The sequence below is a fragment of the Triturus cristatus genome, chromosome 8, assembly GCF_964204655.1.
Source record: "Triturus cristatus chromosome 8, aTriCri1.1, whole genome shotgun sequence".
Classification (NCBI taxonomy): Eukaryota; Metazoa; Chordata; class Amphibia; order Caudata; family Salamandridae; genus Triturus; species Triturus cristatus.
The window spans coordinates 1,387,993,247-1,388,009,050 of record NC_140591.1 but is presented as its reverse complement, the minus strand read 5'-3'; the positions used below and the strand labels follow the sequence as shown (position 1 = coordinate 1,388,009,050).

At 44.2% G+C, this 15,804-nt stretch overlaps 1 protein-coding gene across 1 annotated transcript in view; it reads right to left on the bottom strand.

The window, feature by feature from the left end:
* SOD1 (superoxide dismutase 1) overlaps positions 1–15,804 on the bottom strand; it is an 87,057-nt gene that overhangs the window by 57,409 nt on the left and 13,844 nt on the right. The window lies entirely within an intron of this gene.

The following is a 15,804-nucleotide window of genomic DNA, read 5'->3' as shown; positions in this document are numbered from 1 at the left end:
GACATTACTCAAGATTAGATTATTTTTTGGTGGAAAGTGGCCTAGCAGCAAATATAAAAGGGATCATACACAATCCAGTACATATTTCGGACCACCCAGCAGTTACTATGACATTACCGTTCCCAGGAATTAATCACAATATAAGATGGGCATTAAAGCGTGCTCTCCTCTTAGATGAAAAAGTGGTGCTAGTCTTAAAAAAAAGGCCACATCTGAGTAACTTTTGATTAATACTGGTACAGCCTCCCCAGGAGTAGAATGGGATGCTTTTAAAGCATTCATCCAGGGGTATAAAAAAGTTGCGGTTGTTCTAAGGGAAGAGAAGAGAGGGCCGAATTGGTAGGAATGGAAAAGATATTGGTATTCTTGAGGCCTCTTTACAAGCATCAAGCTGTGGGAAAGATACAGAGATGCAGTCAAAACAACTTGGCGGCGCAATTAAATTATAAAAATCAAACTGGATTCCAAGTGTAAGGGAAGGTGGCAGGCTGGAAGTATGAGACATGTGGAGAAAGCAAGGGCATTACTGGCTTGGAAGGCCATTTGGTTTCCCTTTTTGCCTTGCTTTATAGGGAAAATACCTTTCCAGAACCCCAAAGACTTAGATTGGTTGGGGGAGCTTGGTCTGCCTCTATTAACTAGTGAAGGAAAGGAGAGTATGGAAGCCCAGATTACTCAGGAGATCAGAAGAGCTGTGACTAGAGCCAAGAGTGGGAAGGCAGCTAGTTTGGATGCTATTCCTACGGAGGTTTATAAGCTTCTAATAGAGCAAATAGTCTGGAAGATCTGGTTTAAATCGGGTGTATAAAGGGAGGACGTGGGTACTTGGGTCGTGGAAGGAGGCTACTATAGTCTTGATCTTAAAACCAGCTAAAAACCCTAGGAAGGGCCCAATATCTCCCGCTTATGCAGACTATAAGATTGGTCAGTATTTTACCAGGCGGCTTCTATAGTCTTGATCTTACAACCAGCTAAAACCCTAGGAAGGGCAGATATCCCTGCTTAACCCCTTCAGCGCGGCGCGGATTTCCGCGCCGTGCTGAAGGTTCCGTGCGCGGGCGGGGCCGTGACGGAGCGGTTCCGTCATGCGCACAGCGCGACCGTAGCGCATGACGGAACCGCTCCGTCACAAGCATCGAAGGGGTTAATGCAGACTAAGATTTGTCAGTATTTTGGCAGGGAGATTGGCCAGACTGGCACCTCAGATTATACACCTTGAGCAGAAGGGATTTGTCCCAGGGAGGCATATTCATGAACTTACTCATCAATTAATTGGCAGTATAGACCTTGCTCCAGCTCGTTCGATCCCTTTGGCTCTTGCTACATTGGACGCAGCCAAGGCTTTCGCCTGTGTCTGCTGGGCTTACCTATGGGAAGTTTTTGCGATAATTGGTTTTGGCCTATGTTTCATCGCAATGTTAAAAGCTCTGTATAAACAAACAGCTAGGATTCTTCTCAATGGTTTCTTTACAAGAAGTTTTCCGATCACCATGGGCACACGGCAGGGCTGTCTCATTTCCCCATTGTTTGCTCAGTTAGTGCGGCACGATGCCCAGGTTACCTTTTAATTCAGGTGCTTACAAAAATAAATTTGCATTGTATGCGTATGACCTCGTAATTTATAAGTCAGATCCGGTTCGAACTATTCCCAGGTTGGAAGTTCTGCTGAAAGAATTTGGGGCACTATCTGGTTATTTGGTAAATAATCCGAAGTCCAGGATAATGTGTTAGAATGTTCGAGTGGGAAGAGTAGTACAGAATGAGCTTCGATATTAGGAAGGTAGTAAAGGAGGTTGATACATCTCTAGTTAGATGGAACAACATGCCCCCGACTATATATGGGAGTGTGAATTTAATTAAAATGGTGATCGTTCATAAACGGACGTACCTTTTTAAACTGTATCGCTCCGACGTTCCCAAAGTCTAATTGACAAGATACAGGGAAACTAGTCAGTTTTGTCTGGGCATCAAAGGGAGCCAGGTTGACGTGGAAGAAATTGAGGCATAAGCTTGAGAAGGGCGGATTGTCTCTCCCAGATTTAAAGTTATACTGTAGGGCTTTTCAGTTTAAAAACTGTAGAGTCCTTATAGGTAACCTGGGCTCTCTAATATGGAGAGGTTTGCTGGAAGTCATAAGCGAGGGGAGAGGGTGAAATCTCCTGACAGCGCAAGGCATGTTGACTCGGGAAGTGTTGGTGGCAAAAACGGGCGATTCACTTTCAAGGTTTAGGACCAGCATTGTCATCTTGGGTGGCAGCCAACTCACAGGAGATAGGCGGTATGTGGGAATTTGATTAAAAACGACAGGATGAGGTCCCCAGTAAAAAGGAAGTTGCTGACTGGTTGTGGACTTTGCTAGAAGTCGAAGATAGGAAGCTGATGGCACCATACTTGATATGGAAGGAGTTATCCAGATGACGGAGCCACAAAAAATCTGCAACTTTCATTAAAATTACTTTACAGGGTGGTAAAAACTGCCAATCTGAAATGGAATCATTTCACTATCAGCAAGTCGTACTTGGTCGCCCCAGAAGTTAGCTAAGCTCATACCTGAACAGATTCCATGATGTGGCTTTCTAAGAGCAGACGATCTACATATATTTCTCGAATGTTCAGGACTACGGGTGTACTAGCAGGAAGTCGAGAAAGTAGTCAATTATATTTTCTGGACAAATCCAACGTTAAGCTCAACATTGGTACATATGGGGGTTGGAGGACTGCCCCAGTCAGCCTCTATCGGAAGTCAGGAGGGCCTGGTTTTGAAGACCTTGGTGATATGAGGGATTTTTGTTTTTTTTAAGACAAAATATATACACATTTTTCTGGTAAAGTGTCTAGTATTTAAAAGTGAAACGTAGGGATTCAAGGATGGCACGTCCCTATGGTAACTAGCCCCTGAAAGCCATTTTTACTGCGTAGGTAGAGTTGCTTTTTATAGTATTAAAACGGAGGTACAGTTAAAATGTTTTTTTAGATTTGCTTTTGAGAAAGATACAGAGTCCATACAACCACGGTGTTAAATATTTATTAAATTCACAGTTAATTGGATTTCTGAAAATAGACAGGGAAATTAAGTTTTATAAACATTCCTCCCTGAAGTATGGTGCGTTAAAATTAGCCTACCTGCAGGTGCCCAGCCGGTCAGTGCTGGATTTTGAGGTGTGGGGAAACTCTTCCCCAAGCAGAGCCCATGACTTGGGCCTAGCACAATCATCTGGGTGAGGTACAAGTCTCAACTTATCCCAGGAACAGCAGTTTAAGAGGGTCCAGGAACTACATTAACTTGAGATGAGGCACGTTTCTTTATAGTTCAGTGATAAGTGAAGCCCAGGGAAGAGTGGCCTTTTGAACCCTGGGTTCATTCTGGCCAATGTGGCTCCTGTCGGAGAGGGGGAAGCTGCCCCTAGAACCAGTTTGGTGTGTTTAAGTAGGACAGGACAGCTCATTTCTCTAGACACCAGTCAGTGGGACAGGAGTCTCCTCCAGTGGCAGGGAGGTGTAAATTACCCAGAGGAACAATAGTCACCTATACTGAAAAGGTCAACTTTGTAGATACATTGGACATTTTCGCATGAGAACTGTATGAACTCAGTGGATGATATAGCAAATTTTATGAGAACCCCGGATCATGTGAAAGGAAGAGTTAAATTGCAACTTTAAGGAGTCCAGCCAATCCCCAAAGCTTCCCCATTCAGTAAATGTTACAAGTTCCCCCAATTTTGATATAAAAGGATGGTAGAATAGGGAGGAGTTACAGATCGTGTCCGGAGGAGAGTGCGTTAGAGGGGTGTCCCGAATTTCGCGTGATCGATTTGCTTGCACGATCGCTTGGTCCATTGGATATCTTTGGGACTGTGCCGTGTTGAGCGAGGGAACCTTTCGGAATTAAAGTGTTGGCCTGCTTTCAATTGGGACGATTTTACAAAAGGGTTTGGGTTATGCAGAGATAAATGAATTAGAAAAGAACGCCGATAGCAAAAATAGGTAAATATAAATGTCATGCTAAATTGTATTGATTAAATCCAAACTTGGTTGACCGAAATGCTAATTATACAATTGCAATCAAGAAATTAGATAAACTAAATATTGATTAACAGAAATGAGTTTGTGGTTCTTCAAGTAGGACACTAAAAAGGATTCTGAAGCTTTGTGTTTTAGCTGGTTCTAGATCACCATCAACCAGTCCAACTAATTGGTCCATCGACCAAGTGGTGGAGTGCCTTGATAAAGCTAGGATTCTACAGATGCACATAATGTATTTAATGTAAATATTTTTCCTATAGGTAATAAGGTACCCCCCCCCCCCCCACATGTCTAGTGGATTCATCATCCTCCTGCGCGCGGATTCAAGTGAGAAGTGTGAGTGTTTGGGTTATGGGCCCCACCAATGAATGTGTGTGAATGAATAAGTACAGTTGACAGATCTGTGATGCAGGGAGGATATGTAAATTTGCCCCCCCCCCCCCTTTCCACTGGAGGATTACTACTCCTGTACCACTTACCAAGCTCAATACTGGAAAAGGAATTAAAACCCATTCATGCTGCCCACACACCTGCACCTTTTGTCCATCTCCAAATGATCAGTGGCAAGGCCCCTTACAGGTCCTGTTTTTACAAACATTGCTGTGAGATGCCACAGGATAGTGGCCTGGATTAATTGCAGCCACTGCTACCAGATTACCAAACCCAGAGATCCCATTCCTACTGCCTCTGCTGTACCTGTGAATCCAGCTTCTGTCCACTATCTGTTTCACCAAACAGCTAGGGTTCAACAGCTATGGGAGGGGTTCCAGCTGCTACTCTGGCTCAACCTCACCCACTCCAAAATGCAACCCTTCTTTTCCACTGCTACGACAGTAATTGGCAGACAACCAGTTACCAAATTCTCATGGTAGGCCTGGCCCCTTCAAGCTGGTTGTCTGGCATACTGTGTGGTTCTGCCTCAAAGATCGGATAGGCGGGTGCCACAACACTAACTGTACTTTCCCCACTGTCCACCTTCACTTGTTCTTACTGTATAGTAAAAAAAATACCCATGTGCATTTCTTGGAACAATACTGACAAAATAGTAATCTTTCTTCATGTTGAATCTGTGCTCACTTGCCTACTGATTCCCAAGGGTAGCGTGTCAATAGCATCTACTCCCTTTGACAGACGAACAGTGTATGATCTATACTGAACGTAAGCACTACCTAGATGAAAGCAACAATATCACTATTTTGCCCCTATCCAGTGACGATTCAATCTTCCACAGCAACATGTCCTGACTGTTGTCAATCACCTTGTTGACTGCTCATGGAATGACCTGTGAAATTCAAAATGGCAGCATTTTTGCAGGACAGTGGGTGTGATCTCTCGAACCGCCAGACTGAATTCGGTCCCAAATATTTTCAGTTACCTTCAGTCCTCTATACCTATGCTGATGTCGGGAACAACTACGCCCCTACTTGGTTTGCTGTTCCAGGGCATATAGTTGCCAAATGAATGGTCAGGATCATGCTGACCTGCATACACTGTTGCAGCTATCAATATACCCTTACTAGACTTCAACGAAAAAGGTGGTCCTACGAAATAAACTGCTGGCTTCTTCGCTATCCTGTTAGCTGTGTACAGGATGGATTTGACTATACATGAAGTTCAATCTATCGCCAAAGCTTTAAAGGCGGAGCAAATTTAACTGCAATCACTATAGGATTTATTTCAGACGCATTAGAAGCTGAAAACTTATTTTACAGAACAGAATGGCTCTCGATTTGGTCTTTGCTTCCCAAGATGGAGTCTCTTCCACCATAGCTTGAGAATGCTGCTCATTTACACTAAATGTGTCATCCAGTGTACATGACCAGAAAGATCATATTTCACAGCACAGTTCAGGAGTTGCACAAAATAATGGGTTCCATATTTATTATGGAAAGAGTATTTGGTGTTCCTTGAAAAGCACATTTGGAGGTTCTGGGATGAGGATAACCGGTTATATTAGCTGGATTCATTGTACTCGTACTACTATGTAAATTAATAAAAGTCTGTATGTACCCCATTCATCTGAGAAGAGAAGTTCATCCTGCTTCTTTCGCCTTACTCTACCAGATTGTGATGGCGCAGATATTAAATCTGAACAAGCATTGGCAATGCAATAGGTCTCGCATTTACATGAGTTTGAGCTTTTGGCATTGTAAATGGCAATGCCTTTTTTTAGGTTGGTTTTTAAAACAAAAACGGAATTGTCTTTTTTTACTTTAATCAGTGCTGCGCAGTCTTCACGGACACCGTGCTGTGCAATAGGTGTTGCTTTGGTATTGTAAACAATGCCTTTTAATTTTTTTTTTAAAGACACTGCCATTTACAATGTCAATAGCTTAAAATAATGTCATTGCAAGACCTATTGCATTGTAAATGTTTTTTTGGGAACTGAGTCCTAGCCTTGGCCCACAGCCCTTTGACAGTCCTACAGGATCTGTACCAGCGCATGCGTTTTCTGCTGGCACTGCCCACTAAAAGATGCTGGACCTGTTTATAACACTAAATACAATGGTCAATAACCTTTCCTGCGGTTTACCCAGCTGTCTGGCAAGTATTACATGTTCATATCTGTCCAGCAAAATGACACTAAAAATAAGACTTTATTATTGGTTTTACTGACGACTGCACACAATAGCTCATTTTATATTCATCTTGCAGCCCAACTAACACGTTTTTTTGTCGTCTATGCACCTAACACACCAAAACAAAACATTAGAGATGTTTTTTGCAGTTTATCCACCTGTTGATTTCACGGAGAAGGTTAAGATGGAGGTGAAAATGGCATGCCTTCCAACACATTTTAATCGTGTGGTCCATTTTTTATTAATTTCATTAAAACATTTCTGCACATGTAACGGAGACAGCATGAACGTTCTGCAGTAGTAACATGCACCTTAACTTCACCAATGCCTTTACCAAAGAGGGCCACAGCTGTACCACTGCTTTAACACCCCCTGTGCAAATACGATGACAACTGGTTTTTATTCGACTTTTAAAACAAAATCCCTTCTTAGAATAAAATGAAAACGTTGCAGACTGGCATATAGTGGAGGAAAGCCAAGGGGAAACCGTGAAAGACCTCGTGCACATACACAGGCAGGGAGATGTGGTCCAGCAGCTTTCCAGGAACCGGGAGGGAGAGAGTTAGGGAAGAGTCAGACCGCTCCAAAGAAACGTTTGACAGGAGGGATCGAGAGCTCGCGGGCGGGGATTGTTTGGGAACCATTGTGCCCTTATCACCTGTACTCAATACTAGAGAAAACACCACGAGAAAGGTGGGATTAGCTTCTACGTTTCTTCCTACGGGAGGGGGGTGGGGGGGTTTGGGGGTGTGATGGGATTACAACAATACAAACAAGCGCCCCCCCCCCCCATCAGTTCTTCTCCTGCCTGCATGCCTGCGTTACTGAAGGTGTTACAGCAAACAAATGGACGGAATGCTGAAAATGCAAACATTCTCCCCAGTCAAAAGATCTGGGTTAAATCCATCGCGATACTGAAGAGGCAGATTGATTTCTCCCACATTGGGGTCTTCCTGCTTGAGACCCCAAACGCCTGGCACGGTGCAGCTTTAAAGGCAGTCCGCTCACCCTGGGGAAGGATAAGGTGGCCTAAGGGGCACAGTGACACTTTAAAGTACGGTGAAACTGTGCCTGTGTAAGACGAGTGCCCACCTTGCAGATCACGACAGGACATACACTAGAGCAACTCCTCTAGGCGCCAGCACCAAAGTCAATCCACGGGCAACAAGCATATCACACAGTATTGGCAGGGTCTGGACCCTCCTCCCGCTCTGCATTCTGCGGGGTGCAGCAGGTCCCAGGTTGGATCCCAGAGGTATGACTGCACTGCTGTCTGTTGACATGAATGCACTGGAGGGAAGCGGGGGGGGGGGGGGGGATAGGTGGGCACTCGTGTCCCAGACCTGCCTGACGGCTTGCAGTTAATACTCTCGCGCTGAGCCCAAAGACAGCCCGTGTGGGCGCGAGCCCAGCACCCTCCCTTCTCCCCCAGGAGCAGATCACCCACATGCCATTGGCCAGCACCGAGCGGGCTGGGACGGCTGGGCGGGGCCTGTGCCTCCCTCTGGCCAGCTAGCTGTTGAGAGGAACACCACGTGCAAACAAAGCAAGTGGCCGTGCTTTGGCTGTAGCGGGTCCACGTGCACAGTATGTTGCGATGGAAAAATAGCCACTCGCTAATTCACTCGTCCTTTTCAGGAAACAAGTCTACTCCATGTGAGGTGTAATGAACTGTTTCTATGTACGAGCAGCCATGCATTGTTAAGTAAGCCTATCGCGGTGCACTACGCGTTACGAAAAGCTTTAGTTCGTTCATACTGTCATCCATTGATTCATCTTCATATATGCAGCTCTTCGAAGAGCAGCTTACAAGAATGACCACGTTACGATCCGATTGCTTTTGTAACTGATCCCGCCGTATGAGGAGTCACTATATAAAATCCTTCATTAAATCATGTGCCTTTGTCTTGTTATTAACTACACATAGGTGTACTGCAGCTAGCCGAATGCAAACCAACTAAGCACTCACTGTTACTATTCCTACTGCATAGTAATCAGAGCCACGCCAAAAGCGTTTATTCACTCAAATGCTGTAGCAGGCCAGCGCTATCCAGATTGTAACAAAAAGAAGCGCCCGCCATTATTCATTAAGTGAAGCATTCCGGGAGTGTTGTGAGCAGCCCGCCATGTAAAATGGAAAGCGCATGGCCCGCTGAAGAAATAATGAAAAAGTGAAAACGTGCATGCTACCGCGCAGAAGAATAAACAATGCCTGGTCTGTTCTCCAATTGATATTGCTCCAGTCGCTGACCAATGAGAGCAGACTGGCGCGTGCTCCAGGCGTGAAGGCAGCGTGGTTGCTGGAAGCCCAGAGTATGCAGTACACGTGACGCCTCCTAAAGATAAGAAATCCATTTGCGACACACTGAAAGCAGACGAGCCAGTCCGGTTGGGCCGGACAAAAAGCGTTACAATAAATCGCACCGAGCGAGCAGCGCATGTGCGCAGCAACACTAGGCGATACCTAAAAAGGGGTCTTAAAATGGTTTTGATAAAAAAGACCCATGAAGTGAGCAGATTTATGTCAAATGATTTATCCGAGGCTGAATTAGGGAGGGATGAGATTTTCCAATTTGCCTTAGCACTGCTGTGATCGCAAACCCCATTTTACTGCATAGCCTCACTTTCATGTTTGGCAATAGTAAGCATGAATCTCAAGCATCTTGCTTAGATCCAAATTTTTACATTTTTGCATTTTCTTGATGGTCGAATGTGCTGTGTCCTATAGGATCCATCTGCCTCTGCAACGTTCTATGGTTTTTGGTTTCAGCTATGTGTGAAAAACCTATAAATCTATGGACATGTGTGCTTAAGCATTTATGCTCATTGTGCACAGGGAACCTAGCCACCACATTCTGGTTCACAGACAATTGATTTTGTTTTTAATGTAAGTGTAAACGCTTCAAGTAGGTGCAAGCGCACACTTTACTTCGACATGGGGGCACGAAGACCTAACAGTAAATCATTATGCAAAGACAACCCACTAAACATACACTTGGTTGGATGGCTGCAAGATCCAGCTTCCAGTTATGGAATACTTCCCCAAGAATAACCCACACCATCGAAAACTACCCACCCACACAAGTGTGGTTCAGGAAAGGAAACTCCTAACAGGACCCCTTGCATAATAAACCACAGCCGTAGGCAGAGGAATGCACAAAGCACCAAGAGAGCAAGCCATTGACAAATGACATGCAATACAAATAGTCATTAACATATCGAGGGGGAGAGGACAAAGGCAAACAAGCCATGGCTAGCCAAATGCCATGAGATCCCTGCAAAGGTGATCAGTGCTGCCCCAAGTCTGTTCAGCCGTGCCACTTAAACGGTCTTTAAAAACTATTTCTGTAACAGTAACCACACAGCCCAAGTACCACTTGAGTAAACCCAAGTGATCTAGTAAACCATACAAGATGATTCTCACCTTTTCCGTAGAATGAGTAATGACCGTTCTAGAGCACAGAGCCTAAACACCATGCAATTAAATTCTAACTGAAAAATGCACTTCATCAGCTCTCAGGCGGGCTTCTAAGGCAGGTTAGTGCCTACATAAACAACTTGCAGCTGCCACAAGAAAATACACCCGACCATAAAATGTTCCCAATTCTACCCATTTCATCTAAATCTACGTTGCAGTTTTCTAAAAAGCTTTTGCAAGAGGGCACCAATGCCAGTTGTCACGATATAGACCTATACATGTGCTTACTCACAGAAAATTCACTCCAGAGTCATCAGACAAAGAGCTGAAATAAGCATGCGAGTTTTCCACACAAAAAGGTAAACAAGGCAACAATAGACCAAAGAACTGATACAGATAGATATAAACCCACACAACACAAGGTAGATTTATTAAGCAATGAGAGGCGACCTAGATCAGCAAATGTTTAAACAGCAGAATCCGCATGACTTCAGCCTACAGAGGCCCCTCTCTATGTTCTACGGTTTGATTATTTTTTCCATGCATTGGGATCAGTTTAGGCCCTCCAGAAGTCCTGGCTTGACAACCACCTTAGCAAAAGAAATGTAAAGGAGAAAGACCTTCATGATAGAAGTGCTGTCCGATTAACTTGTCACATTCACAGATTGGCAATAATAGTTCTAAGGAATTATGGACTCAAATAAAATGAGTAGTAGAGAAGTTTAGCGCTGAAAAAGTAGTAAACCTACTCAGGCTTCGAAAGAGCTTTAGGAGACAACTTCGAAAACTGAAGTGAGCCAATCAGAAACATACCCAATTAAAGCATCCACCATAAGATGGAATATCATGAAACAGGGCGGGAGAACTCTGCATGACATCCAAGGGCCCAGTTCACTCAGATGCATGCTCATAAATGCAGTGCAGGTTAACACTGTCGTACAGCTTCTACTTTCTCAGTGGAACTGTGAGTTTGTTGGACAACAAACATTGGGATGGTGCCAGACTGATTCTATGCACCCCTCAGGATATGTTGGCCTATTGTCCCGCTAGCTCAGTACCACCATAAGTACCACTAAACATGATAAGTTAAAAAATGGATTGGACAAACTCAGAACATGACAACCCTGACTACCCAAGGAATCATGGTAAAAGATTTAGAGCTCCCCTTCCCCCTCAGTCACTCACAATGGCGGCTGGTGACAATTGAAAGTGGTAGGGCGTAAAAGTTGGGCATGACTTATGTAGCAAGCGAAGCGAGCAAACTTAATGAACAAACATGGTGTCCAGGAATGTATAAATATTGCTATATTATGAGAACTCATAAAATAAAATAGAAATACTTGAAGAGAATAGAATGACATGAATTAATAATAAACCATAAAATAATGAATGTCACATGGAATTCACCACAGCACCAAACCGTGTAATCCACCCATGGGGTTAGGGTGGGAGCAGTGCATTGGCAATCAATAGTGTAGCACATACAATAGGATCAGGGCCCAAGATTGTAATGGGTGGGGGGCATTATATCCCAGTTATGTCTGTCCATTACTACCCAGTTGAGGGGAGGGAGGCCAGTTTACCTTTACTACCTTAAGGCTCACATCTTTCTTTCTGTGCAAAGGTGAGCAGCTGATGATACTTCCTCCCTTCTAGAGTTGAGTGCAGACTGCAGAGCTCAGCTCCTGATGGAATAAACTTGTGCAGGCAGAGGCCTGAAACTGAATTTAATGGACTACGCTACTGTTTGCCAGCACACAAACAATCACATTGTCAGAAATGATTTGTCTCGTAGCATATGACATGTAAAGATAAACAAAGCCCCCCTCCTGCCCTCAGAATAGCAGAACCTGCCTAGAAGCACGGAGGGAGGGAGTTTTGGAGAGTGAAGAGGCCAGGGTACACAATCTGGACAGCGTGAGAGAGTCTAGGCATTTGCTCCTCTTACAAATGCTGATGTGAAACCCAACAAAATGCTTTAAACAGCTTTGGAAATTATGAAACTTGACACCACAGATACATTCCACGCCAAGCTTAAAACGGCAGTTTGCACAGGCATGCCTTCCATTTGCAATCACTTCAGATAGAGCGCTACATTAAAGTACTCCCGTACTTCGTGACGGTTCTACTCTTATCCTAATACCCATCTTGTAACCTTTTAGACTCTCAGGCATCATCTGTTCTTTCTGTAAATGTAGAAGTTCATGTACTAGAATAAATTCAGCATGTAAAGCCCACGGCGCTCTTTGCCTTCGGAATTTATTAGGCGCTTTCCTGCCCGTCTTTCCCCTAATGAAATATTAAAACAAAAAAAAAACTTACCTTACAGCCGGTCCACGCCACCTCTCAGACCTCTGCTCCCCTTGGCGCCTTCACGAACGGCACTGGAGGGGCCTGCCAACCCCTCTCAGCCAATCCTGGCGCTGCCAGCAGCGCCAGGATTGGCTGACGGCACAGCTTACGCTCCGCCCGCCGCCTGCCCTTTAGGAGACCGAGGGGCTCCTAATGCGCATGCGCAAGCCAGCGCAAACACAAGTACGCATGACTGGGCACGGGTGAAAATTCGCTCACCTTCCCCACTCATGCGCACTTGTGCTGCTGCCTGTTGCCCCTGGTCTGACAATCATGTCAGTCAACATGACGCCGGACCGCCCACCCACTTCAGACTCTGAAGGGGGTGGGCGGTCTGACGTCATGCTGACTGACAAGATTGTCAGTTGGTTCTCCCTCGGCGTCTTTAAACTTAAGTAATCTGATTCAGTTTACTTAAGTTTAGAAACGCCGAGGGACCTACGGGTGGGGGGGCTACGCCCCAACGCCCCCAATGGACGCACCGCCACTGGTCACTCATGCAAACCCAGAGTGATACACAAAGAGGAGTTTTAATATTCATTGAACAATTGTTATTGTGTAGAATATAAATGCACTGCAATGAAAGCAGACAAAAGTGATTAGCAATATGAGAACTGTGAAAAGGATAAACAAATCCACCCTTGTGCTAAAGCAGTGTACATACATGCTGGCATAGGAGTACTGTGTATAGTGTACTCCTACAATGCACCCCCTAACCTAGTTACCTAGGGCCAGTGATCTGCCAAAATTCCTTACTGGATGACCTAACTCCCAGTGGGTTAATGTCTTCAGGTCCCCGTCTTGGTCACAAATGGGACATCCCTCCTCGCTGAGGGAAAACAGGAATCAGCTGGGCTGGGACACTGAAACAGCGACCTCGCTGTGAGAGCAGAGTGCTCCTCATTTGAACACAGAAATGTGTAAGTTTATATAACAGCATCCACGCTTCCGTGCCAAGGCCTTAGCCAGGCTAACCGGTTTTTATCCTTGTTATAGCTGTGTCGCCTTACGATAGAACAAACACCAACATTTGCACAACTGACGTTTAGGCCTTATACTAAATGCTCAAGGTGTCCTGATATTGTGCCAACGAAGAGGAAATGTAAGCAATATGGTTTCAGAGAAACTAATCCTGCACTGCCACGCAGGCAAATATGTTTCAAAGGTTTCCGGGTAGAAGGTAAGATTTAACCAAATCATGATACGAACATATACACAAGCCCTCATTACAGCACTTAACCCGGAGTAACTCCAATTAAATGTGTGGATGGTTACATATAGAGCAACATTTAGTGGTGAGGTAAAAGCCTTTAATGAGCACAGCTCATTTTGAAACCAATATACCTTACGCTGAAAGTCTACTGCGGTAACTGCTCTGTTCTCAATACACTCTGCACTGGAAGCTTGTCCCCAATTCAAGAGACTATTGCAGGTTACCAACCTGGCGAAGATACAACCTAGCCATGCATCGTCACTTTACAATCATTACCGGTAAAATTACGCAAAGTAATTTTTTTAGATTGGGGAAAAAAAACAAAAAATAAAACAATTAATACGCTCGTTATATCTTAAATGACAAATTGACGGTATGTGTAATGGTTTTTATTAACTATGCACTTTTAAATGAATTTGAATCCATCACTATTGCATTTGCAAAGGTTTCCACCACAAAAACAGGATTAAGGGGGGGCGCACTCTAATTTACTCATCCCCCCAAAAAGATGGAGCTTCAGGTAAAAATGATATATGACCACTGAATTGTTATGCCACAATGATACACTTCAAAAAGACAACCCCTTTACAAGAGGTTATACTGCCATTAAAATAAAGGGATCACATCACCATGCTGGATCTCTAGAATGGGCATTTCCACATCCCTATGCATGCACTTGACTGTTAACACTCGCAGCTTTCCTTAGGTTGAAGGCATCATCACTTCAAAGTTCAGCCATTAAAAGTGAAGTTAGCACCAAGAGTATTTACAAAAATGTGTTGTTAGTGGCTGTACACTTACACTGAAAAGGGAAGAAAAAAAACCACAAACTACTGGCTGGTAAGCAAAGCAGCAAATCTGCAAACTAGTCACACCAAGACATTCCAGGCCTCTCCTAAATAAACTGGTACGCGAATGTGCGTGTATACGAGGTGGCCACCTTTGAATGGGGTTTGGTAAAACAAACCATATGAAAATGTGCACGTTCTTGTGGCCATTCTGGAATGCTTACAGCCCCCCTTTTAAGGTGGCCATCCAACAGCTGCTGGCATTCAATTAGCAAGTGGTAGTAGAGCAAGAGGATCGCGGGTGGCATAGGAGTTAAAATAAAGGGATGAGGGCTAAAACAGGAGGAAATGGGAGCAGGCAGAGAGGTCATCGAAACAGTCCCCTGCATGCACTGCCTTCCAAGTTCTGACATCAGCAGTGGATTACAGCTACCAATCAAAACAGTTGGATCAGTATCCTCCTGGGCGTGAATCAATAGGGAAGAAAGCCATAAATCAAGAGCAGAAAAGACTTAAAATACATTTTTTTAAAAGCCATCCAACCATGAGCAAGGGGCTCTCCCAAACCCCACTCCAGGTGTGTGTAATGTATTGGAAACCACCGCATCCCAACAGACATCTGAAACTACCTGTAGTAGAGACCATAACCTGGGGGGGGGGGGGGGGGGGGGTTGCTTACTTTCTATAGAGTGTGTGGAGAGAAGTCTCAAGAAAACCGTGCTGAACACAGACAATATAGTATAGCAAATGGTAAGAAAAGAGCAGAGGTCTGCTCATTCTCATGTGGTCTGCTTGACTGATAGAAAGTCTGAGAAGCTCAACATCTATGGCAAGTTGCACCTTGGAGTGCCTGAACACTTTTGCTGGAGCTCCGGTCGCATACTCTTCCCATAAATAAAAAAATGAAAATTGGCTGCTATGGCGGTCATGGGAAAAAGTTAGCAGACAATGGAGGCTCAAATTGGAGTCTTAAAACAATGTTTTAATACACTCTCCTCAAATTTGCACAAATCATTGAGTTAGAGGGGTAACTTGCACTTCTTTATAGTCTACCACACCAAACTTTAGGCGTATGGGCATTTGGTGCACTCTATAAAGTTTATCCAAATCAAACCATGTGATCTACAACATATGCTGTAAACTGAAAATGTTACTTACCTGTAATAAACAGTTTGCTGCTACTCGTTTAACAAATGCAGTTGTGTAAGCCCACCAACCGGGTAAAGGAATTTAGATGAATCTCCGTTAGCAAAAAAACTTAGTATTCAGGTACACCGATCACTCAGGCCTGATACAGAGTGGGTTTCGGGGAGAACGTGATCAAAAGTCGTTCAATAACTGCTTGACACCCCAAGCTTATTTCTTTAAAAAGAAATAATTTTATTTTTTTTAAGTCACACATATCCAAACATCCTGTAATACTCCTAACAC